Source organism: Tursiops truncatus, chromosome 14 (genome assembly GCF_011762595.2).
Source record: "Tursiops truncatus isolate mTurTru1 chromosome 14, mTurTru1.mat.Y, whole genome shotgun sequence".
Lineage (NCBI taxonomy): Eukaryota > Metazoa > Chordata > Mammalia > Artiodactyla > Delphinidae > Tursiops > Tursiops truncatus.
The window spans coordinates 13066662-13092150 of record NC_047047.1 but is presented as its reverse complement, the minus strand read 5'-3'; the positions used below and the strand labels follow the sequence as shown (position 1 = coordinate 13092150).

The window sequence follows — 25489 nt, the reverse complement described above, 5'->3', positions numbered from 1 at the left end:
CACCAGCTGTTTAACATGGCAGAGGTGGTACCACAGATCCACCGCACCACTGCCTCTTTCCAGGAGTCTAGGCAGACCAGCTTGTAGTCTTTCTTGCAGGTAGATTGGGTAAGTGACTGAATTCTGGCCAGTGGGAGTCAAGAGGAAGTGATGTGCACCCCTTCTAGTCCTGGCCCTCATAAACAGCCTTGAGCCCTCTCTAGATTGGGTGGCCAGGGAGAGGGGTGGGCCCAGAGAACAGCCTGAGACCTTTACCTTGGGGCCCCTGGGATTTGTTCTTCTCTTCTGCCTCTATTTTTTGCCCATAGAGCTCTCTGCCTCCAAGACACAATCAATTCCACAAGCCAGAGGAACAAAAGTGGGGCTGGCAGGGACCTCAGAATGGTAGACAGGGAGCATGGGAAAACGAATCCCAACATTTGCTACTTTGCCTGCTGGTGGGGGGCAAGGAGAGGGGCAGATAAAGACAAAGGAAATAACCCCATTTTCCTCACTTTGTTCTCTAACTCCATTATCGAGAACACATTTTGGTAAAAAAAAAATGGTAAAAATGGCTAGAAATGGTTAAAAAAAAAGGCTAGAAATCTAAGTGCTATGGGTAGATTGAGTAGATAGATTGGGTGTTTATCATTGTATGTCTGGTTGATATACCCAGCTAAGCACAGATTTGAGGCAGGTAAGGGGGCAATTTTAAGTCTATCTCCTGTGCGTAAATGTATTTGAGATTTCTTATTTCAGGGACATAAATGTTCACTTCATGAGTAACTAATAATAAAAAGGATGATATGGGTAGAGCAGCTCACCCTCCAGCAATTTCTCCTGGGATCACTTTGCCAGATACACACTGTTGTGACGTGATGCCAGGCAGTGCATACATCCACCCCCTGAAACCTACTGTCCCCCTGGCTTCTCCCCTCTCTTCCCATAGATCCTCTGCCCTTTCTGGACCCTCTCCTCCCATACTTCCCATCCCTGCACAAGCCCCCTACCTAAGGAATCTTCTAAACAATTAAACAAATTTAACTTAAAATTTATAGGATCTATTTCTTTATTACCAGACTAATAGGTTTGCATTTTGAAAGCTTACTATTGGACAGTGTACAATGATGTATTTATGGCTGATCTGAATATGGCATTTATGATCATTAAAAGAGAACAGTTGGGACCTCCCTGGTGGCGCAGTGGTTAAGAATCCATCTCCAATGCAGGGGAGACAGGTTCGAGCCCTGGTCCGGAAGATCCCACGTGCCGTGGAGCAAATAAGCCCGTGCGCCACAGCTACTGAGCCTGTGCTCTAGAGCCCGCGAGCCACAACTACTGAGCCCATGTGCCACAACTACTGAAGCCCACGTGCCTAGAGCCCATGCTCCGCAACAAGAGAAGCCACTGCAATGAGAAGCCTGTGCGCCACAACGAAGAGTAGCCTCCGCTCGCCACAACTAGAGAAAGTCCGTGTGCAGCAACAAAGACCCAACGCAGCCAAAAATAAATAAATTAATTAATTTTAAAAAAATGAGAGAGAGAGAAGAGTTAAGATCAAGCCCTAGGCATGGAGCTACCTAATTACATTTTAATTTTTTTCCTGTGAGAAAATCAGACTTGCCTGAGTGCCTTCTCCAGGAACATTCCCTGCTGTGATTGTGAGAACTGCCCGTCCAGTCCTTTCTCTGTGGAGAGGACGCTGTTGACTGACTATGACCACAGCGTTGGTACCGCGTTGTGTTTTCCAGTGCACTAGGCCCTTATCTGCAGGAATAAGCAATGTCCTGAAGCGATATGCAGAGACCTGTTTGGCACTCAAGCCGGAATCTTCAAAAGGAGGAACCTCGGGCTTCCCTGGTGGCGCAGTGGTTGAGAGTCCGTCTGCCGATGCAGGGGACACGGGTTCGTGCCCCGGTCTGGGAAGATCCCACATGCCGCGGAGCGGCTGGGCCCGTGAGCCATGGCCGCTGAGCCTGCGCGTCCGGAGCCTGTGCTCCGCAACGGGAGAGGCCACAGCAGTGAGAGGCCCGCGTACTGCAAAAAAAAAAAAAAAAAAAAAAAAAAAAAAGGAGGAACCTCTTTTCACCGGAGACATGCCTACAGAACATGACTTTCAACAAAGCTGAGAGGAAGGCACCCTGGCAGGGCAGCTCTGCTTTGCATGCTGCTGTCCATTTAATACACAGCCCTTCTCCCCGGGCCAGCCAGCGGCCAGCAGTCACTGGTGCCCTCATCTTCCAACACCAGGAACAGCAAGCGGGAGGACTCTGTACAAACACTTTGACGACAAAGGTAAATAAGTGTGGAATAAGCAAATAATAAGTCACCTTTCCTCCTGGAGTAAACTGTTCCCTTCTCTGATCACCTGAAGCTACAATGACACGTGGTCAGACCACGGGACAGCTGGCATTGCTGCAGAGTTTTCCCACCCAGGACAAAATGAAAATGCAAGCCCTTTGTTCAAAAAGCAGGAAAAAAGTGCCATGAGGGGTACTATATAAAGCTTTTCCTTTCTTTCCCCCTCGCTCTCTTGACCTATTACAGTGGTTTTTAATTTGCAATTTAATGTAACTCTCCCTTGGGCAGGGGACATTCACAGGGTAAGTGCAGGTCCTCACAGGCATTTGGACCTCCTCTGGACACCCCCCTCCATTGGCAGACTCCACTCCCCCCCCCCCCCCCCCCCCCCCGCCGCCACCAGCAGCAGATGGTGGGTCCTGAAAGGACTGCAACTCAGCACCAGGACATGCTCATACCTGGATTAGGGGTGGGCGAGAGGCATGATCTCAGCGACTTGTCCCCCAACCCTCTGCAGACCTGAGCCCAGGGCCCCACTGAGGGAGGCAGCAGAACATGGAAATGCCCCCCAGTGGGAAGGGCAGTCGTGGAGACGGAGAGACTGGGCAGGGGCCCTGGGCACCAGGCAACGGAGGGCCAGCTGCCAGGAGGCGGGGAGCTGACCGCAGGCAGACTGCATGGAAGCTGAAGGCTCCAAGGCCTCGGCACATGCTCCAGTGTTCATCAGACCTCACTTACAAAACACAAAGCCAAAGGAAAAATTATTTAGAATTTCAAGATGGCCACTGCAGAGCATTAAACTCCAAGCAGCCGCAGGATCCCTCTGAACCTGGGGTCCTGAGCATCTATTTCGTTGACACACCCATGAAGCCAGCTGTGTGGGATAGAATTATTGAAATCAGTGAAGGTCCAGAAAATTCTTTATTTTTTTATCACATTTGTGGCATGCATAGTCTGCTGTAGATGGTTTTATTTCTGTACGTAAACCTTCCTGGACACCGTCTGCAAGGCTTAGCTCCTACCCTTATCAGCTATTCTCTGGCATATTACAGCCCCTCTCTAAGCCTTATTTCTAAAACAGAAATAAAACAATGATCTCATGAGATTGTTATGAGGGTTTAATGAAGTAAAGCTGATAAGGCACTAAGCCCAGTGCCTGGAATATGTTATGTACAAATGGACGTACATACAGATGTGTATTTACCCATGTACATGATACCCATACATCTCTGCTATGACACACAGGGATGGTACCAGAGTACGTAGAAGGTATGTAATAAATCTATTTTTTGGACAAAGAACATGGATAATAGGAACATTTTTAAAATGTCAATCTGGCTAATGAATGCTTTAGGTGAAATGCAATGCAAATATAAGTTGATTATTTAAAGAAGAAAGCAGAAAAGCTTTTTTCAAAAACTCAAACCTGTTTTGATGGGATAACTCAAAAACTAAGTGCAACTGAATTAAGGACATAGAGAAAATGAAGAACATCCTGAAAACCTTGGTAAATCTGATTTCAGAATGAAAATAGGAAAGATGAAAGAAGTTGGAGCTGGAGAGCATGGAGAAGAGAAGGATAAGAGAGAACTTTAAAATAGCAATATTGCTTTCAATTAAAAGTGAGTATTTTGTTATAAAAGTAGTACATATTTATTATAGAAAACAGGTATTATCAAAAAGAAGAAAATCTAAACTATGCAGAATCCCACTATTCTCACACAACAAACAAGTTTGTACCAGTTGATTATCCTACTGTAAATACAGGTTTGAACATATTGGCCATTTTCATTTTTAAAAATATTTGCCAATTTTACATCTGAAATGGCATCTCATTGCTGTTTTGATTTAAATTGCTTCTTGGAATAATAAATTACTTCTTTCTCATCTTGTAAGTTTATTGCTCATATATGTATTTGTGTGTGTGTATGTGTATTTTTTTGGCCGTGCCACGCTGCACGCAGGATCTTATTTCCCTGACCAGGGATTAAATATGCACCTTCGGCAGTGAAAGCGTGGAGTCCTAACCACTGTACTGCCAGGGAATTCCCTGTTTTTCTTTTAAATAATCAGAAGTATTTTAAAATGCATTTAAAAGGTACAGAAAATAATATAGCAGACAGTATTTCTATGTGTTTTTCAGAAAGAAAGCCTGTTAGGTGTGAGATGGGGGCTGTATTAATACAATCTGCCATGTTGCTAAAAAAAAGTTAAATACTGATATGCAAATGGTTTTGTATATTAAGGCGCTAACCTTTTTCTATGACATAGAGCTTTTGTTTTAATATTTTTGACTGAAAAGAAAACAAAAGGAAATTAGTTTAAATTAAAAAAACTTTTTTTTAGTTGGATATGAGGAACAATTTCCTGACGATGAAGAGAATAAATGCAGGAGAAGGAATTTGTCATTATGGAATCTCTGACCCACCACCTCTCTTCTATGATCCACCTTAAACTTAATTGGCTAGGAGACAGAAGCTAGACCAAGTGGTTGTTCACATTTTCCTAGATTCTAGGAAGCACTAATTTCAAAATTAGTAGGAAGAATTCTGGGTTACATGGCTAATTTGACTTTGTATGTTCTTCACCATTGTAAGCAGAATAGCTGTATCTTTGCAGGTCTTCTGAGTAAGAGCTGCTAAGTCCACTGTTGTTTGGTGGTTGAATGTGAATGAATTATAATGAATGTGAATTCTATTATATAACAACTGGGACAAGTGTTCCATTTATAAACAATCAGCATGCTTACTGCTGAGTATGGTACTTTTTAGAATTATACACAAATATTCTCTCTCCTTTCAGGCATGTGGTAAGAATGTTCTTTTCTGACCCCTTGGAGTTAGGTGAGGTCATATGACTTTCACTGGCCAATGAAATATGACAGGAAGTGACATTTTCACTTCAGGGCCCAAGTTAAAAAAAGTTTTATATATAGTTTACTGTATGTCAATTATACAGATTAAGTTTATATGTAAATAAAGTTTACTAAAGTTTATATATAAAGTTTATAATAAACTACATATGTTTAAAGTGTACCATTTTTACATGTGTAATCATCACTACAATCAAGATAGTGAAGATATCTGTCACCTCTAAAAGTTTTCACTTGTGCTTTTCTAATCGCTGCCTCCCACACCTCCTTGTCCCCTATCTCCAAGCAGTCATCAATCTCCTTTCTGTCACTATAGATTAGTTTTGAATTTTCCACACTTTAATCATATAGTATGTACTCTTTTTTGGCTGGCTTCTTTCACTCTGCATGATAATTTTAAGATTCATCCATGTCATTATATGTAGCAGTGGTTCAGTCCTTTTTATTGCTGAGTAGTAATCCATTCTATGGATATGCCATGGTCTGTTTATCCATTTACCTGCTGATGGACCGTTGAGGTGTTTCCAGTTTGGGGCTATTACAAATAAAGCTTCTGTAAACATTTGTGTACAAGTCTTTATATGGTCACAAATTAATTTTTCTCTTGAGTAAATACTTAGGAGTGAATTGGGTGGATCATATGGTCATTGTATGTTCAACATCTTAAGAAACTGCCAAATTGCTTGGTTGTAATATTGACATTGTCACCATAAGTTCACAAGAGTTTTAGTTTCTCCACATCTTCATCAACACTTGGTATGACAAGTCTTTTTAATTTTATTTATTCTAATAGCTAAGTAGTGTCATCTCATTGTGGGATTTTTTTTTTGAATTTTAAAATTTTATTTTATTTATTTATTTTTTGTACAGCAGGTTCTTAATAGTTATCTATTTTATACCTATTAGTGTATATATGTCAATCCCAATCTCCCAATCCATCCCACCACCACCACCCGCCCCCTACCACTTCCCCCCATCATTGTGGTTTTAATTCGCATTTCCTAATGACAACGATGTTGAACATCTTTTCTTATGTTTATTTGCCATCTCTGTACCTTAACTTGTCTGTTCAAATCTTTTAGTCAGTTTTTATTGGTTTGTTTGTTATCTTATTTTTGTATTTTGAGAGTATATATTCTGCAATCAGATATATATTTTGCAAAGATTTTTCACAGTGTGTGTCTTGTCTTTTCATTTTCTTAAGAGTGTCTTTTAAAGAGTAGAAATTTTAAATTTTAACTAAGCCCAATTAATCAACTTGTTCTTTTATGAATTGTGTTTTTGATGTTTTATCTGAGAAACCCTTGCCTAACCCAAGGTCAAAAAGATTTACTCCTGTTTTCTTCTAATAGTTTTATAGATCTATGCTTTTTTTTTTTTGCGGTACGCGGGCCTCTCACTGTTGTGGTCTTTCCCGTTGTGGAGCACAGGCTCCGGACGCGCAGGCTCAGCGGCCATGGCTCACGGGCCTAGCCACTCCACGGCGTGTGGGATCTTCCCGGACTGGGGCACGAACACGTGTCCCCTGCATCGGCAGGCGGACTCTCAACCACTGCACCACCAGGGAAGCCCAGATCTATGCTTTTACATTTAGGTCTATGACCTATTTTGAGTTAAATTTTGCATATGGGGCTTCCCTGGTGGCACGGTGGTTGCGAGTCCACCTGCCGATGCAGGGGACATGGGTTCGTGCCACGGTCTGGGAAGATCCCACATGCCGCGGAGTGGCTGGGCTCATGAGCCATGGTCGCTGAGCCTGCGCGTCCGGAGCCTGTGCTCCGCAACGGGAGAGGCTCGCGTACCGCAAAAAAAAAAAAAAAAAAAAAAAAAAAAAAAAAAAAAATTTTGCATATGGTGTGAATTATGGATCTAAGTTCTTTTTTTTTATAAGTATATACAATTGTTCAAGCAGAATTTGTTGAAGAGACTATTTATTCTCCACTGCATTGTGCCTTTGTCAAAAACCAGTTGTCCAGATATATGTATGAGTTTATTTCTGGACTTACTATTTTGTTCCATTGATTTATTTTTCTATCTTTATGCTAATACCACACTGTCTTCATTAGTGTAGCTTTATAATAATTATTGAAATTAGGCAGTGTTATACCTTGAAATTTGTATGTCTTTTTCAGAGTGGTTTGGCTATTCTAGATTCTTTGCAGTTCCATAAAAGTTTTAGCATCAGCCTGTCAATTTCTACAAAAAATCCTGCTGGGAGTTTGATTTTAATTGCATTGAGTCTACAGATTAATTCAAGGACAGTTGACATCTTTATGATACTGAGTCTTCAGATCCATGAACAAGGTATATATTTCCATTTATTTAGGTCTTCTTTAATTTCTTTCAGCAATATTTTGTAGTTTTAGTGTACAGATCTTTTACTTCTTTTGTTAAGTTTGTCACTAAGTATTGCTTTTTTATGTTATTGTATATAGTAATGTTTTTATATTCAAATTTCTGATTATTTGTTGCTACTACAGAGAACTTGTATCCTGCAACCTTACTGGTCTCAATTATTAGTTCTAATAGCTTTAAAAAAAAGATTCCATCATATTTTGTACATAGGTGATTATGTCATCTGAAAAAAAAAAACAATTTGAATTCCTCCTTTTCAATTTGCATACCTTTTATTTCTCTTTCTTGTCTGATTGCACTGGCTAGAACTACTCCAAGTTTTGAATTAAAGTGATAACAGCAGACATTCTTACCTGGTTCCTGATCTTAAGAGGGAAGTATTTAGGTTTTCATCATTAAGTATAATGGTAGCTGTAGGCTTCTTTAGATGACCTTTATGAAACTGAGGAAGTTCCCTTCTAATTTTAGCTTACTGAGAGTATTTATCAGAAATGAATGTTGGGTTTTGTTTAGATAAGTTTATGATTTTTATTTTTAGTTTGTATGTTGAAGTATATATATTTTTTGACTTTTTTTGTGTGTGTGGTATGCAGGCCTCTCACTGTTGTGGCCTCTCCCGTTGCAGAGCACAGGCTCCGGACGCGCAGGCTCAGCAGCCATGGCTCATGGGCCTAGCCACGCCGCAGCATGTGGGATCTTCCCAGACCGGGGCACGAACCCGTGTCCCCTGCATCGGCAGGCGGACTCTCTACCACTGTGCCACCAGGGGAGCCCCTTGACTTTTTTTTTTTTAGCTGAGCCATGCAGCATGCAGGATCTTCCCCCACCAGGGATGGAACCTGTGCCCCCTGCATTGGGAGCCTGGAGTCTTAGCCACTGGATCACCAGGGAAGTCCTGTTGCAGTACTGATATATTGATTGATTTTTAAATGTTAAATGGACCTTCTAAGTCTTGGTTCCAGGATATACCTCATTTGATCATATCAATATGATGTTTTATACTTTTAATGTATTATTGAATTCAATTTGCTAACGTTTTGTATAGAACTTTTGTTCATGAGGGATTTTGGTCTATAGTGTAATGCCTTTGTCTTGTTTCATTTTAAAGATAATCCTGACCTCTTAGAATGGGCTGAGAGCTGTTCTCTTCTCTGATATTTTTGGAAGTGTTTGTATAGAACTGGTATTATTTCTTCTTTAAATGTCTAATAGAATTCACCCATGAAGTCATCTCAGCCTAGAGTTTCTTTGGAGGAGAGTTTTGAATTATGCCACTTTCCTAAATAGATATATTGCTCTTTAGATTATTTATTTCTTCTTGAGTGAGCTTTGGTAATTTGTGTTTTTAAAGGAAATTGTCTATTTCATCTAAGTTGTCATATTTATTAGCATAAAGTTGTTCATAATAATTCCTAATTGTCTTTTAAATATATGTAGAATCTGGGGCTTCCCTGGTGGTGCAGTGGTTAAGAATCCACCTGCCAGTGCAGGGGACACGGGTTTGAGCCCTGGTCCAGGAAGATCCCACATGCCGTGGAGCAACTAAGCTCATGTGCCACAACTTCTGAGCCTGCGCTCTAGAGCCCGCAAGCCACAACTACTGAAGCCTGCGCGCCTAGAGCCTGTGCTCCACAACAAGAGAAGCCATCATAATGAGAAGCCCGTGCACGGCAACAAAGAGTAGCCTCCTGTCGCGGCAACTAGAGAAAAGCCCGCGCACAGCAACGAACACCCAACACAGCTAAAGATAAATAATTAATTAATTTAAAAAAATGCACTCGCTTGCCACAACTAGAGAAAACCTGCGTGCAGCAAAGAAGACACTATGCAGCCGATAAATAAATAAACAAATAAATAAATGAAATAAATAAATATATAAAGATATATATGTAGAATCTGAAGTGATAACACCTCTCTCATTCTTAATATTTTTCATTTATATATTCTTTTTTCCTTAATAAGTCTGGCAAGAATTTTATCAACTTATTGATTTTCTCAGAGAGGCATCTTTTGCTTTCATTGATTTCTCTATTGTTTTCCTGTTTCTATTTTATTGATTTATACTTTGATCTTTCTTATTTGCTTCCTTTGCTTCCTTTGGGTTTAATTTGCTTTTATTTTTCTAGAGTGTTAATATCATTGATTTGAATTCTTCTAATATAGGTGTCTGATGTTATAAATTTCTCCCTCAAAATTGCCTTAGGAGTATCCTACAAATTCTGATTTGTTTTATTTTTATCAGTTCAAAATAAGTTTTAATTACCCTTTTAATTTATTTTTTCACCCATGTATTATTTAGAAGTGTGTTTTTTTAGCTTCCAAATATTTGGAGACTTTTCTGAGAATATTCTGTTATTAATATCTAATTTAATTCCATTATGGTCAAAGAACATAATGTTTATAGCTTGTGAATTGTGGTAGGAAAATTATAGCTTAGTGTCAACCAAAGGGAAACTTATTTCTCAGGAAACCCTCACAGCCAACCAAAGTTGCTGTAATCATCTATTGATAGTTCCAGTTTAATTCAAGTTGACAAATATTTGTTGAACAGGGATTATATATGCTCAAGTCCAAAAATAAAGTTCCAAAAATAAGGAAAGTAGAGTGCCTGATCTCAAGGAACTTACAATCTAGATATGAACTACTGATACTAGGAAAGACAAGGTAAAATCAAAAAGTAGATTAAACAAAGAAAAAGAAGGGTTCAAGGAAGGGAAGAATTGAGAACGGCTTCACATAGGAGGTGGGACTTAAGAAGGGTCTTGAAAGAAGTGTTCAAGTTTGACAGGTGGAGATGGTGGGATGGTCCTTCAAGCAGAGGAAACAGCATAAGCTCAGAGACAAGAAAATATAGTACATGCTTGGGGAACTTCACTTTGACTGAAGGTTAGGGGAGTGGTGGGAGATAAGGGGAATATTTTATAGGACTCTGAGGTCTTTATACTTAGATGAATAAGCATTTGGGCGCCATTAAGATTTTTTGAGCCCAGAAGTTATTTTCCTTCACCCACCACACTTGCTCTATCAAGTCCCGGTGGGACTCCATCCATCATAGAGCTCTGGAAAACGTCAAGTGCTTGGATTACATCCTTGACTCCCTTGCTTAAAAACCCTTCATTGGATCCCCACTGTACTTAGAATAAAATCAAAACTTCTTTTTGGACCCTGCATGGTCTGCCTTCTGACTATCTCATCTCCTACCATCGCTTTTTAACTCTATTCAGTACGTTCTACCTCCCTCAGCTTGCTCTCGCTTCCTGAAACATAATTAGGGTTTCTCGCACTCAGGACCTTTGCATTTTCTTTCTTCTCCTTGAACACTTTCCCAGCTCTTTGCATGGTATGGCAGGAAACCTCTAAGATGGCCCCAATCATCCCTGCCTCTTGGTATTCACACCTTTGTGTTATCTCCTCCTCTAGAACATGGTTTGGATTTAGTGACATGCTTTTAACAAATAAAATGGGGTACAGGTGATGGGTTACAAAAGGAAGGTGGTCCTCATTTTGGGTACACTCGCTCTCTCTCATTCTCTGGCTCACGTTGAGGGAAGTCAGCTGCCTACTGTGTGGTACACTGTGGAAAGGCCCTCATGGTGAGGAACTGATGTCTCAGGCCAACAGACAGCAAGGAGGCCTTCCAACAACCACGTGGGTCAGGTTGTAATCTGATCCTCCCCCAGAAGAACCTTGAGTTGACTGCAGGCCCAGCTAATACCTGGATTTTAACCTGTGGGAGACCCTGAGCCAGAGACATCCAGCCAAGCCATGCCTGGATCACTGACCCACAGAAACCATGAAGTAATAAATGTTTGTTGTTTTAAGCTGCTAAGTTTTGAGGTAATTTCTTATGCGGCAATAAGTGACTACATATGGCTGGCTCAGACTCATTCTTCATGGCTTAGCTCAAGTGTCACCTCCTCAGAGAAGCCTTTCCTAACTAGCCTGGCTAAAGTAACTTTCTTCCTGCCCTGTCTCTTCCCAAAGTCACTTTCTAATATAGTGTCCTGTTTTCTTTTTTTCCATAGAGCTTACTTTAATTAATCATTTACTTGTGTGTTGTCTGACATCCCACAACTAGAATGTAAACTCCTTAAGGGTAAGGCTGTTGCCTGACTTGTTCACTGCTCTATCTCCAACACCTAGAATGATGCCTGGTTCAGACCCTTGTTGAATAAATGTAAGAGAGTAATGATTCTGCATTATTTGCTCCAGAAACTTCCTTGTGTTTAGCAGAGCCAAATCCTATGAACCGAGTATAATCTGTGCTTTGATAAGAACTTTGACAGCCAACAAAGCCTGGGGCTGTTTTCAGGTTTTAAAACAAGATGTGCTTTTACTTTATGATCAGGGAAGTAACTTGCCAGAGTCACAAAGCTAGTAAGCCGTGGAGCTGGGATTCAAACCGACATCTATGCGAGTTCAAAGCCAATGCTGCTGTAAAAAGTTACAACTATTTAAAACAAAATAGATAACAGGAGATGATGATCAAGCCAGAAGAATGTTTTACAGGAAATCATGTAATGGTTCATGAACAGTTGAAGTGGAAGACAGCATGGGACCCTGGGATTACTTAGAAAACTCCTGTGTATTAAAAGGACCAAATGGGGAGCAGCCTAACCATGAAGGGTGTGTGGGAAAAAGTCATCTGTCACAGTAAAAGTACCCACACTACCTCGTCGCTTGCTGTCCGGCCTCCCACTCCAGGTGGTTTTGCAGGTGCGGGTGTCTGACCCTCTCCCAGGGGACTCTGGGTCCTGCAGTAGATTTGTGTGAGTCTTGCAAATTTTGCTACTATGACAACTCAAGGTGCAATGCCTAGCAGGGACTATAAGATGTACTACATTACAAAATAATTAAAGCCACACCACTGCCCACCTCTTCCCCTATCCTCTCCCGCCCTCAGTCTCCCCAGCAACAGCAAGAGTGAAACATACCAAGGATGCCATGTTCCTGGCAAGAGCTCTCAGAGGGCCTTGCATTCATGTCTCAGCTCTGCCATGTTCCACCAAACACTAGTGGTGGAACCTTGAGCAAAATACCTCTTGTGCGTTTCAGAAGCTCTCAGCCTCACCTCTTATTCTGGCCATTGATGAAATGACCAGTTCTATGCAAGTCTAGATGGTGTAGCCTGATAGCATCTACGCTACATGCCTCTTGATTTCAGTCCCGGGGCTTTTCTGACACGCCTTGTGGTATGGCTACAGGACTCCTCTCAGCTCTCACTCATGTGCAGCTTGGAAGTACAGCACTTTATGTACTATGGGGGCAAATGCTGACTAATGGAATGGGGCTGGAGGTAGCTGATGTGCAAAGTTGTCTTCTGTCTTCCTTGGCTGGAAAATTCTCAGAAGATCCCATGGAATCAAGCAACCAGTCTCTGTAATGCTGGTCAACTCAATACACATCCTTGTGTTGGTTTCCTTTCCTTCCCATTTCACTCCCTTCCTCCCTCACTCCTGCCCCCAGGATCATTTTCCCAATTAAACTACTCACCCCAAAGTGTTTGTCTTGGGCTTTGCTTCTGGGGAAGCACAGATTACTTAATCTCTCCGTGCCTCAGGTCATCATCTGTAACATAGGGAACATTTGTGTCAATTTCACAAGGTTTGTATGAATGTAAATTAATAATCTATGAAAAGCATGTAGGGGACTGTCTGCTACACAGCAAGCGTACTATGAATTCCAGCTATTGCTGTTGTTGAAAAAAAAGGGAGCTTCCAAGTGTATATGGAAAACCCAACTCGTCCCTAGCTCTGAGAAGAATCCATCTCAGTATGAAACATCTTTATTTTCTTCCCGAAACTTTCAGCTGGATGTTATATGCTATTCTACTGCAAGCAAACAGAAGAGAGAAGGATCTAGAGGTGCTCCACGTAGACAATTGGCACTGATGAAGTCAAAGACAAAGACGATGGGGAATTTTTTCACCCAAATTTAATAACCTGGGGATTGTTAGCATTGGTCACATATGCATGCGACTCTGAGATGTCTTTTGCGGGGGGATATTCTCAAATGGGGATATATGGCTAGTGTTTACAGTCATTTTAAGGTATAGGTTTGCAAGTCAGCCCTTTGTGAACTGAGTGTGTCCCGTCCCTACTATGCCTGCTCTTTGCTTAGCTACCACAGGTGGTCAGCAGTGTCCTAAACTAGAGAGCCATGGAGAGCTATCCCCAAAGGCTTCCCCAGGGGTGAACAAAATTCTGAATATCAGAGTCAGCACTGGCTTTTCTTTCTCTTTCATAGGCCATACCAAATGCAACATCCATATTCCACAGAGCCTTCCGTGGAATGTCTCCCATCGCTGACCTCCTCTTTCCACTCACCTTTACTTTTCCTTACACTTCAGAATTTCTTCAAACATTCCTTGAAATACCTTTCCTCTGTTCTCTATCTGTCCAATTCAGAACATTCTTAAATCTGCAGCTCTTTCCCTCTCCATGAAGCAACCTCAGATCCATGTCTTGCTAATTCTCCTGCCTCTGGCATGTTGGCTACTGATATCACTCACTTTAGGAGAAAAATCTCTTTGGAAGCTGCTCCCTGTCCTGGAATATGCTCTACTGAGCATATTCCTCTACTGAGACTAGCTGAAGCCCAGTGTCATCCATTAAGCCACAAGCAGCTGCCTAAGCCCATGCTGGCAATCCCCTTTCTCAACCTCCATCCTAGGCTAAGTCCATACCTCTGAACCACCCATATATGCTTAAACATTTAGTAATACATTTGTATGTGTATGGACTATTCCTTGTCTCAATTTGCTGTGTACAGAGAGTTTCAAGGCAATGACACAGGGAGGAGGAGCCCAGGCAGAGACCAGTGATCTCCCTGCATTGAGGAGATCAAGCTCAAAGCACTGAAGACCAAAGAGGATAGAGTTTGCAGGACAGAGTATCAAGGAGGGAGAGCTTCACAGAGAGACCGCTCTGAAGATTTTTAGAGTGTGCCCTTTGAGTACTGATCAGCACATGTGTGTGAGGAAACTATGCAAAGCTAGGTAAAGAATCACCCATAAAGATTAGAGGTAAGAGGGACTGGCATTCACACAGGCTGGAAGACTGCCAGGTCATTGGGAAGCTTGCAGAGAAGTGTGTTGCCTCAAGAGGGGAATAATTAACTCCAAACTGAGCACTGGTCTGGTCCTACCTGACAAGTCATGAAAGCAAAACCCAAAAGTATTAGATTGTTTCCAAGTAACGTAACTGCATTCCAGAACAAATTTCAAGAATATCTGTAAGGATCAAAAATGTCCACCTGTGGGAAGGGGTTGGGGAGGGAGTTGAATAAGCAGAGCACAGAGGATTTGTTGGGCAGTGAAAATACTCTGCCTGACATTATAATGCCTGATATAATGCCATTATACTTTTATCCAAACCCATAGAACGTTCAACAACAAGAGTGAACCCTGGGACTTCCCTGGTGGTCCAGTGGGTAAGACTCCATGCTCCCAATGCAGGGTGCCTGGGTTCGATCCCTGGTCGGAGAACTAGATCCCGCATGCCGCAATTGAGTCTGCATGCTACAACTAAGAAGTCCTCATGCCGGACGAAAGATCCTGTGTGCCGCAACTAAGACCTGGTGCAGCTAGAATGAATAAATAAATAAATAAATAAATATTTTTTAAAAAGAGTGTACCCTAAGGTAAACTTTGGACTTTGGGTTATCATGATGTGTCAGTGTAGGTTCATCCTTGGTAAGTGTACGATTTTGGAGAGTGATGTTGAAAATGGGAGAAGCTATGCATGTATGGGGACAGGGGAATATGTGAGAAGTCTCTCTCTCTCAGTTTTGTTGTAAACTTATAAATGCCTTAAAACATTGATTTTTTACAAAATCCACCTCCCAACAAGGTGAAATTAACAATGCCTGGCACCCATAGATTGCCAGACATGCAAAGCAGCAGGAAAATATGTCCCATAATGAGGAGAAAAATCAATCAAAAATGAACCAGAACTGACACAGCTGTTAGAATAAGCAGTCAGCTAAATTAAAACAGCTATTATAACTGTATTCCATATGTTCAGAAAGTCAAGTAGAGACATGAGGATAGAAAACCATCCAAACTGAACTTACGGAGATGAAAACTACAATGTCCAGGATGAAAAACACACTGGATGTGATTTGTTGCAGATTAGACATTACTCAGAAAATGATTCGTGAAGGGCTCCCCTGGTGGCGCAGTGGTTGAGAGTCCGCCTGCCGGTGCAGGGAACATGGGTTCGTGCCCCGGTCCGGGAAGATCCCACGTGCCGCGGAACGGCTGGGCCCGTGAGCCATGGCCGCTGAGCCTGTGCGTCCGGAGCCTGTGCTCCGCAGCGGGAGGGGCCACAACAGTGAGAGGCCCGCGTACCGCAAAAAAAAAAAAAAAAAAAAAAAAAAAAAAGAAAATGATTAGTGAAGACCCAACACTAGAAAGTCTCCAATGAAATACAGAGAAAAAAGTGAATTTGAAAAAGAAAAAATAAAGAGCTATAAGGCAACTTCAAGCCTAATACACATGCAATTGGAGACCCAGATGAGGTAGAAGGGGAACAAGGGGAGCTCAACAATGTTTGAAGAAACAATGGCCAAAATTTTTTCAAATTTCGTGAAAACCATAAACCCACAGATCCAAGATGCTCAATGGACCTTCAAAACAAGAACTATGAAGAAAAATACACCAAAACACATCATAATCAAATTGCTCAAAAACAATAACAAAGAGAAAAATCTTAAAAGCAGCCAGGGAAAAAGCTACCTCACAGAGGGGCACATATAAGGAAAACTTTAGTTTTCTTGTCGAAAATAATATGAGATGACAGTGGGAAAATATCTTTAAAGAAATGTAAAAAAACAAAACCAAAAACCTGTCAACCTAGAATATTTTACTCAATAAAAATATCTTTCAAAAATTAAGGACATAGAGACAGAAAGTAGATTAATGGTTATCAGGGTCTGGGGGGAGGGAAGAATGAGGAGTGACTATTAACAGGTATGGATTTATGGGGACTGATGAAATATTCTGGAGTTAAATAGTGGTGATAGTTGCACAACTTTGTGAATATACTAAAAGCTACTGAATTATACACCTTTAAAGAGTGAATTTTATGATATCTGAATTACATCTAAATTTAAAAAAATCATAGACATTTTTAGACATACAAGAGATGAAAGAATTTATCATGAGCCAAACTACATTCCAAAAAATGTTAAAGAAAATCTTATGAACAGAAGGAAAGTGATACCAGATGGAAATATAGATCTACACAAGGGAATGAAGAGCACTGTAAATGATAGCTATATGGTAAATATACAACTTTTTAAAATTTAAATCTCTTTAAAAGATGACTGCTTTTTAAATGAAAATGATGAAATAATAAAAATGCATTATGGGGTTTATAACACATATAAGTAAAATAAATATGACAATGATAGCATAAAGAGTGGGAGGTGAAATCACAACATATTCTACAGATATTAAAAGGATAATAAAGGAACATTATAAACATCTTTATGCCAATAAATTCAATAACTTAGAAACAATGGTCAAATGCCTTGAATGACACAAACTACTAAAGTACTACTAAAGTACTACTAAAGAAGAAACAGATGGACTGACTAGCCTTATATTTATTAAAGAAACTGAATTTGTAGTTAAAAACCTTCCCACAAAGAAAACTCCAGGCCCAAATAACTTCACTGGTGAATTCTACCAAATTTAAGAAACAAATAATATCAGTATTATACAAATTCTTCTTTGATATCAAAACCAAAGAAAGACATTATAGAAGAAAACTACAAAACAATATCCTTTATAAACATACCTGCAAAAATTCTAAACAAAATCTTAGTGAATCAAGCCAACAATAAATAAAAAAGATAATACATTGTAAGTAAGTGAGGTTTATTCCAGGAATTCCAGGTTGGTTTAACATTTGAAAATTTAACATTTGTCACTGTAATTTGCCGTATCAATAAACTCAAAAAGAAAAGTCATATGACCAACTCAATAGATGCAGGAGAAGTATTTGTCAAAATCTAACATTCATTCCTGATAAAAATTCTCAGCAAATGAGGAATAGAAGGGAACTTCCTCATTCTGATAAAGGGCAAATACAAATTCCTACAATACCATCACACTCTGTGGTGAAAACGGAATGCTTTTCCTTTCTATTTAACATCATGCTGGGGATTCTACGCAGTGCAATCAGGCCATAAAAAGAAATAAAAGGCATCCTGATTGGGCAAGAAGAAGCAAAACTGTTTTAATTTGAGATGATATGATAGATCACATGTAGGAAATCCAATATAATATCCCTATTCCGTTGTGGGTTTAGAATAAGTGAATTTAGCAAGTTTGTAGAATACAGGAGCAATAGACGAAAATCAATTGTCCTACATATTAGCAACAAACAACTGGAAATTGAAATAAAAGTTTCCATTTACAACAACATAAAAAATTGAAAGAGATAATTCTGACAAAAGATATGAAAGACATGCACACTGAAAACTATGAAACATTGTTGAGAGAAACTAAAGAAATTAAAGGACAGAGAGTTCATGGGTCAGAAGACTCAATACTGTTAAGATGTCATTTACCCACAAATTGATATATAGATTTAATGCAATCTTAATCAAAATCCTATCAGACTTTTTTATGGTAGAAATGCAAGCTGATTCTAAAATTCATATGGAAATGCAGGGACCTGAAAAAGTAAAAACATCATTGAAAAGTAGAACAAAGGTAGAGAACTTACATTATCTGATTTCAAAGATTATTATAAAACTACAGTAATCAAGATTGTGTAGTACTGGCACAAAATTAGGCAAATATATTAGTGGAACAGAATAGAGAGTTCAGCAATAAACCTATACATATATGGACAACTTATTTTTTACAAATGTGCAGGACAATTTAGCAAGAAAAGATAGTCTTATCATTAAATGGTGTTGGAACGATTGGCTATCCATATGAAAAAAAACCCAAACACTCTGTATTTCAGTCCATATCCTGTGTCATATACAAAAATTTACTCAAAATAGATCTTTGGTCTGAAAGTATTAAATTTTTAGAAGAAAACATGGGAGATAATCTTTGTGACCTTGGTTTAGATAAAGATTTCTTAGATGTGCTATCAAAAGTACAATCCACAAAAACTAATAAATTGGACTTAAAGTTAATATTTCTATTCTTTAAAGATACTGTTAAGAGAGTGAAAGGAGTAGCCATAGATAGAAAGAAAAATATTTTAAAATCATGTGTCTTATAGAAGTCTTGGATCCAGAACATATAAAAACTCTCAAAAGTCAGTTATAAGCAAAACAACAACCCATGCAAAAGTCGGCAAAAGATTTGAATAGACAATTAAAGAAAACATACATAAGATACATAGCTGGCAAATAAACATCTGCAAAAGTGTTCAACATCTTGAGCCATTAGGAAAACATAAATTAAAACCATAATGAAATATCATTATACACTCACTAGAATGGCTAGAATTTAAAATTCACCGTTACAAGTGTTGGCCATGATGTAGAAGAGCTAGAACTCTCACACACTGCTGATGAGAATATAAAATGGTATGTCCACTTTGGAAAAACCATTTGGCTTTTTTTTTTTAAGTTAAACATATACCAACCCTATGACCCAGCCATTCCACTCTTAGCTATTTTCCCAAGAGAAAAGAAAGCATATATCCATACAAAGATTTACATGAATGTGTATAGTGGCTTTATTTGCAATAGTCATGTATTCACTCATCTAAAACTCACAACAGTATCCTATGAAGTAGATTCTCTCATTCTCCCCATTTTCCAGAGTGTTGTTAGGAATGGGGGAGAGAAATGTTGGGCTGGCCACTTACACTTGTCTACCATATGGGCTAATAATAGCACCTGACTCAAACTTATATATATATATATATATATATATATATATATATATATAAACTTATTTTATATTTATTGTGGTGGTTTCTCTTGTTGCGGAGCATGGGCTCTAGGCGCTTGGGCTTCAGTAGTTGTGGTGCTCGAGCTCAGTAGTTGTGACACATGGGCCCAGCCGCTCCGTGGCATGTGGGATCCTCCTGGACCAGGGATCAAACCTGCGTCCTCTGCACTGGCAAGTGGATTCTTAACCACTGCGCCACCAGGGAAGTCCCACCATCTATCTTTTATGTGCAAGCAAATACAATCCTAACTTATACAAATGATTAAGTAATTTATAAAATTCTCAAACTAGTATATATAGGATGGATAAACAACAAGGTCCTACTGTATAGCACAGGGAACTATAGTCAATATCCTGTGATAAACCATAATGGAAAAGAATAGGAAAAAGAATATATAAACGTATAACTGAATCACTTTGCTGTACAGCGGAAATTACAACATTGTAAGGCGAAGTTATTCAATAAAATAAAATAAAATAAATAATGTATACAATTCCTAAGTGGAGGTGTTGCATGATTTTATTTAACTGTGACAAGGTAAACACTGTCAGAAAAAGCATAGAGTCAGAAAGGTCTGAAAGCATAGGAAGTGCTGGTGTGGTGTGCTAGTGACAGAGCAGCAGGCAATGGCTAACTGACCCAGGGAGAATGTAGACGGTGAAGAAGAGAAAAGGGTCAAGGTAAAAGCCCACAAAAGACCACATCGTGGGGTAGGGAAAGGCTCAGGGAAGAAGGGCCAGAGAAGGAGAAAAAGAAGGAACGGCCAAACCTAGGAGGAAACCAGCAGTGGGGTTACTGGCTGGAGAAGGGAAGAAACAGGGAGGACAAATAAGCTGTTAACATATTTGAAGGTTTTCTTGTGGAAAAGAGATTAAATTTATTCATATAACAAATATGTGACAATTATTTACAGGTATCCTCGGAGATATTGTGGGTTCGGTTCCAAATCACAGCAATAAAGCAAATAGTGCAATAAAGCAAGTCACGTGAATATTTTGGTTTCCCAGTGCATATAACAGTTATGTTTACACTATACTGTAGTCTATTGAGTGTGCAATAGCATTATGTCTAAAAAAACAATGTACATACCTTAATTAAAAATACTTTATTGATTAAAAAAATGCGATCATCTGAGCCTTCAGCGACTCATAATATTTTTGCTGGCGGAGGGTCTCTGCCTCCATGTTGGGGGCTGCTGACTGATCAGGCTGGTGGCTGCTGAAGGTTGGGATGGCTGCAGCAGTTTCTTAAAATAAGACAGCAGTGAAGTTTGCCACATCAATTGACTCTTCCTTTCAAGAACGATTTCTCTGTAGCACACAATGCTGTCTGATAGCATTTTACCCCCAGTAAAACTTCTTTCAAAATTTTGAGAGAGTCAATCCTCTCAAACCCTGTGCTGCTTTATCAACTACTTTTATGTAATATTCTAAATTGTTTGTTTTCATTTCAATAATATTCATAGATCTCCACCAGGAGTGGTTTCCATCTCACGAAACCACTTTCTTTGCTCATCCAATAAGAAGCCGTTTCTCATTCGTTAAAGTTTTCCCATGCAACTGCAGCAATTCAGTCACATCTTCAGGCTCTACTTCTAATTCTAGTTCTCTTGCTATTTCCACCACATCTGCAGTTACTTCCTCCACAGAAGTCTTGAACTCCTCAAAGTCAACTTCTTCCAAATTCCTGTTAATGTTGGTCTTTTGACTTCCAATGAATCACAAATGTTCTTGATGGCATTTAGAATGGTGAATCCTTTCCAGAAGGTTTTCAATTTACTTTGCTTAAACCCATCAGAAGAATCACTGTCTACAGCAGCTATAGCCTTATAAAATCTATTTCTTACATAATAAGACTTAAAAGTCAAAATTACTCTTTGATCTACAGGCTGCAGAATGGAGATTGTTAGCAGGCATGAAAACAACTTTAATGTTGTCATGCTTCTCCTTCTGTGTTCTTGGGTGACCAGGTGCGTTGTCAACGGGCAGTAATATTTTGAAAGGACTCTTTCTTTTCTGAGCAATAGGTTGCAACAGTGGGCTTAAAATATTCAGTAAACCATGTTGTAAACAGGTGTGCTGTCATCCAGGCTTTGTTGTTCCGTTTATAGAGCACAAGCAGAGTATATTTAGTGTAACTCTTAAAGGCCCTAGGATTTTCAAAATGGTGTATGAACCCTAGCTTCAACTTAAAGTCACCAGCTGCATTAGCCCCTAAAAAGAGAGTCAGCCCCTTTGAGGCATTGAAGCCAGGCATTGACTTCTCCTCTCTGGCTATGAAAATCCTAGATGGCATCTTTTTCCAGTAGAAGGCTGGTTCATCTACACTGAAAATCTGCTGTTTGGTGTAGCCACCTTCATTAATGATCTGAGCTAGAGCTTCTGGATAACTTGCTGCAGCTTCTACATCAGCGCTTGCTGCTTCGCCTTGCACTTTTATGTTATGGAGACGGCTTCTTTCCTTAAACTTCATGAACCAGCCTCTGCCGGCTTCAGACTTTTCTTCTGCAACTTCCTCACCTCTCTCAGACTTCATAGAACTGAAGAGAGTTAGGGCCTTGCTCTGGATTAGGCTTTGGTTTAAGGGAACATTGTGGCTGGTTTGACCTTCTATCCAGGCCACCAAAACTTTCTCCATATTTGCAATAAGGCTGTTTTGCTTTCTCATCATTCATGTGCTCACTGGAGTAGCGCTTTTAATTTCCTTCAAGAACCTTATCTCTGCATTCACAACTTGGCTGTTTGGCGCAAGAGGCCTAGCTTTCCACCTATCTTGGCTTTGACATCCCTTCCTCACTAAGCTTCATCATTTCCAGCTTTTGATTTAAAGTGAGAGACTTGTGACTCTTCCTTTCACTTGAACACCAACAGGCCATTGTAGGGTTATTGACTGGCCTAATTTCATATTGTTCTGTCTCATGGAATAGGGAGGCCCGAGGAGAGGGAGAGGGACAGGGGAATGGCCATTCAGTGGAGAAGCCAGAACACACACATTTATTAAGGTCACCATCCTATATGGGCATGGTTCACGGCACTCCAAAACAACTACAATAGTAACATAAAAGATCATAGGTCACTATAACAAATACAATCATAATGAAAAAGTTTGGAATATTGTGAGAATTACCAAAATGTGACACAAAGACACGAAGTGAGTAAATGTTTTTGGAAAAATGGTTCCAATAGACTTGCTTAATGTAAGGTTGCCACAAACCTTCAACTTGTAAAAAACACAATATCTGTGAAGCACGATAAAGTGAAGCACAATAAAGCAAGGTATGCCTGTACATAATACAAGCGGTAAATTAAAACCCACTCGGTGGGACTTCCCTGGCCGTCCGGTGGTTAAGACTCCACACTTCCAATGCAGGGGGCATGGGTTTGATCCCTGGTCGGGGAACTAAGATTCCACATGCTGCATGGCCAACAAACAAACAAAACAAAACAAAACAGAACCCACTTGAAGGTGAAGGTCAGGGAATCTGTTTCAATTCAACGTGGAGTAGAAATTAGTGTTCTTATCTATTCAGGATACCTTTGCCTCCCCAGCTTCTTCTGTTAATAACATGGTCCTTGTTATAGCAGTGGACAATAATATTATTCCATCTCTCTTGACACAGTGACTGGTCCAGGGATGGGCATAGGACCCCAGCCAGGACAATCAGAATCCTTATCCAAACATTTTCTAACAGGACTGGTCTTCTTTTCTTCCCTTTCGGTCACTGAATTTTTTGGCTGTGGGCCCAGAGCTGTTGGAGGGCATACGTGCTGGGTATGGAGAGTCCATCTGCAAGAGGAGGTCTTCAGCACAAGTTTTCCTAACATGAATTAGTGATGAGGTTATTGATTAATTAGAGAACATGATCTGTGTGATGTGCCAACTGCTGTTGTTATGATCTCATTTAGAACCAGCAAGCAGAGTAGAAAGAAAAAAAAACCCCAAAAACCCACATAGTTGGAAGCAATACCAGCTGCAATGCCTGAGTGACTTCATGCTTTGCTTACCTAAGCAGTGGGTTGTAAAGTTGATGACAACGTGTGCAGGTTGTGCTGGTCATAAGGATGGTGGAGGCAGTAAGAGTCAGTACTCTTGAGTAAGAGCCACGTGTGACGTAGGCATAAAAGACAATTATGAAGGCCTTCCCTGGTGGCACAGTGGTTAAGAATCCGCCTGCCAGTGCAGGGGACACGGGTTCAAACCCTGGTCCGGGAAGATCCCACATGCCACGGAGCAACGAAGCCCGTGTGCCACAACCACTGAGCCCACGTGCCACAACTACTGAAGCCTGTGCACCTAGAGCCCGTGCTTCGCAACAAGAGAAACCACCGCAATGAGAAGCCCATGTACCACAACGAAGAGTAGCCCCGCTCGCCTCAACCAGAGAAAACCCGTGCCCAGCAACGAATACCCAACGCAGCCAAAAAAAAAAAAGACAATTACGAACCTAGAAAGACTTAGATTCATACAAGGTTAATATTATCGATGAGAAGTGTTGGAATAAAAGAATATAGTTCACTAAATGCTATGCTTCTCAGTAAGAAAAGAATCCTATAGCAATCTAAAGAAGGGAGGGAAAAGTCTATTTAAATTTAAATCTATCTGATTACCCATATGAAATGCCATTTTTAAGTCAAAACTAAGACACTTTCTGAGATATTGAACAGCTAATTACAGTTCAGTTATACAGTTCCTATTTAATTTCCCAGGAACATAATCTTAAATTGCAACTAGTGGGATTTGGGAATGCTCAGGGGGTTTGCAATGAGTGTTGAAGGATTGCTTGACATAGTAATGAAGATGATATAGAAAAATATCCCAAGCTAACGACAGTAGCATAAGTAAAAGAATGGAGAGAACAGTGAATACAGCATGCTACCTTTTGTATAAGGAAAGGAAACAAAGTGCATATTATTTATTTGTATAAATGCTTAAAGGTTCTGTGTACTCATAAGAACCTAATATCAGGGTTGGCTATTTGGAGTCAAGTATGTGGTCTGGGTGGATGGGGGATAGGGGTGGAGGGAAGACTTGACTCCTTCCACCCCTATCCCTCATCTTTAAGGTTCAAGAGAGAATTAAGTGGGCAGTAGACTAGGGTGGCATTAGATCAAACAAAACCTCGAATGTTTTACTACAAGGTTTGTACTTTAGTTTCTGGGTAATGGAAAGCCACCACAGAATTTTAAATATACGCCTGACATAATAAAGTCTTCATGGAAGGGGTAAGAATTTGCTCTGTAACCTGAAATGCAAGTACTATTATACTCTTTTGTGTTCCAAAATCAAATCAAATTTGCTTCATTCCCCCATTTGTCAGAGTTGCAAAAACCCAGTTTCATTGCAGATGAAGGTGTTGGGGAGGAGTTCTCCCCACCCTCCCAATTCCATTAGGATCATAGAAGAGTCTGGGAGCTTATGGATGTCCTAAAGAGAAATCACTCAGCCTGTGACCCAGACTTTGCTGTTTCTCCCTATCCTGGAGCAGGACCAGCTACATAATCTGCGGGACTCAGTGCAAAATGAAAATACAGAGCCCCTTGTTCAAAAACCGTTGACAATTTCAAGGCGGTGACAGCAGAGCATTAGACCCAGTGCGGGGCTCTTCTGTGTGTGAGTGCACAGACCCATCTCAGACGAATGAAGCTGGCCCTGCCCTGAGGGCAGGCAATCTTATGTGGGTTACCGTACTTTGAGAAACTAAGCTCCAGGAGTCTCCACTGGAGTAAGATCTGAGGCCAACAGGATTAAAGTAGTGCACAAACGGTGCCCCTTAGAACGTTTCCCAAACTTTAGTGTGCACGTCAATCACATGGATAGTGCTAAGATGCAGATTTTGACTCTGAGGTAGGTCTGGGGTAGCTCTTGAAATTCTGCATTTTTGCAAACTTGCACCTGCTACTGGTTCTGTTGGTCTGTAGATGACATTTTGATCCACAAAGCATTACCCCATAACCTTAGATGTACCTCATCTTCAACCCTCAGACTCCCCTCCTGACTCTCCAAGAGTTCAAGCTTGGTGTCCAATCTTTTATGTCACAAAACCTCAGCTGTT

At 40.3% G+C, this 25489-nt stretch overlaps 1 protein-coding gene across 2 annotated transcripts in view; it reads right to left on the bottom strand.

Annotated features, from left to right (window-relative positions):
- The window catches only part of RNF103 (ring finger protein 103), a 101504-nt gene that overhangs the window by 29612 nt on the left and 46403 nt on the right, over positions 1–25489 (bottom strand). Inside the window, exon 3 of one of the 2 annotated variants that reach the window (XM_019942225.3) lies at positions 13001–13075. The exons of the other annotated variant lie outside the window; for it this stretch is intronic. The gene's annotated coding sequence lies outside the window, so the exon portion shown is untranslated. The remainder of the gene's footprint in view (positions 1–13000; positions 13076–25489) is intronic. 2 annotated transcript variants of the gene reach the window in all.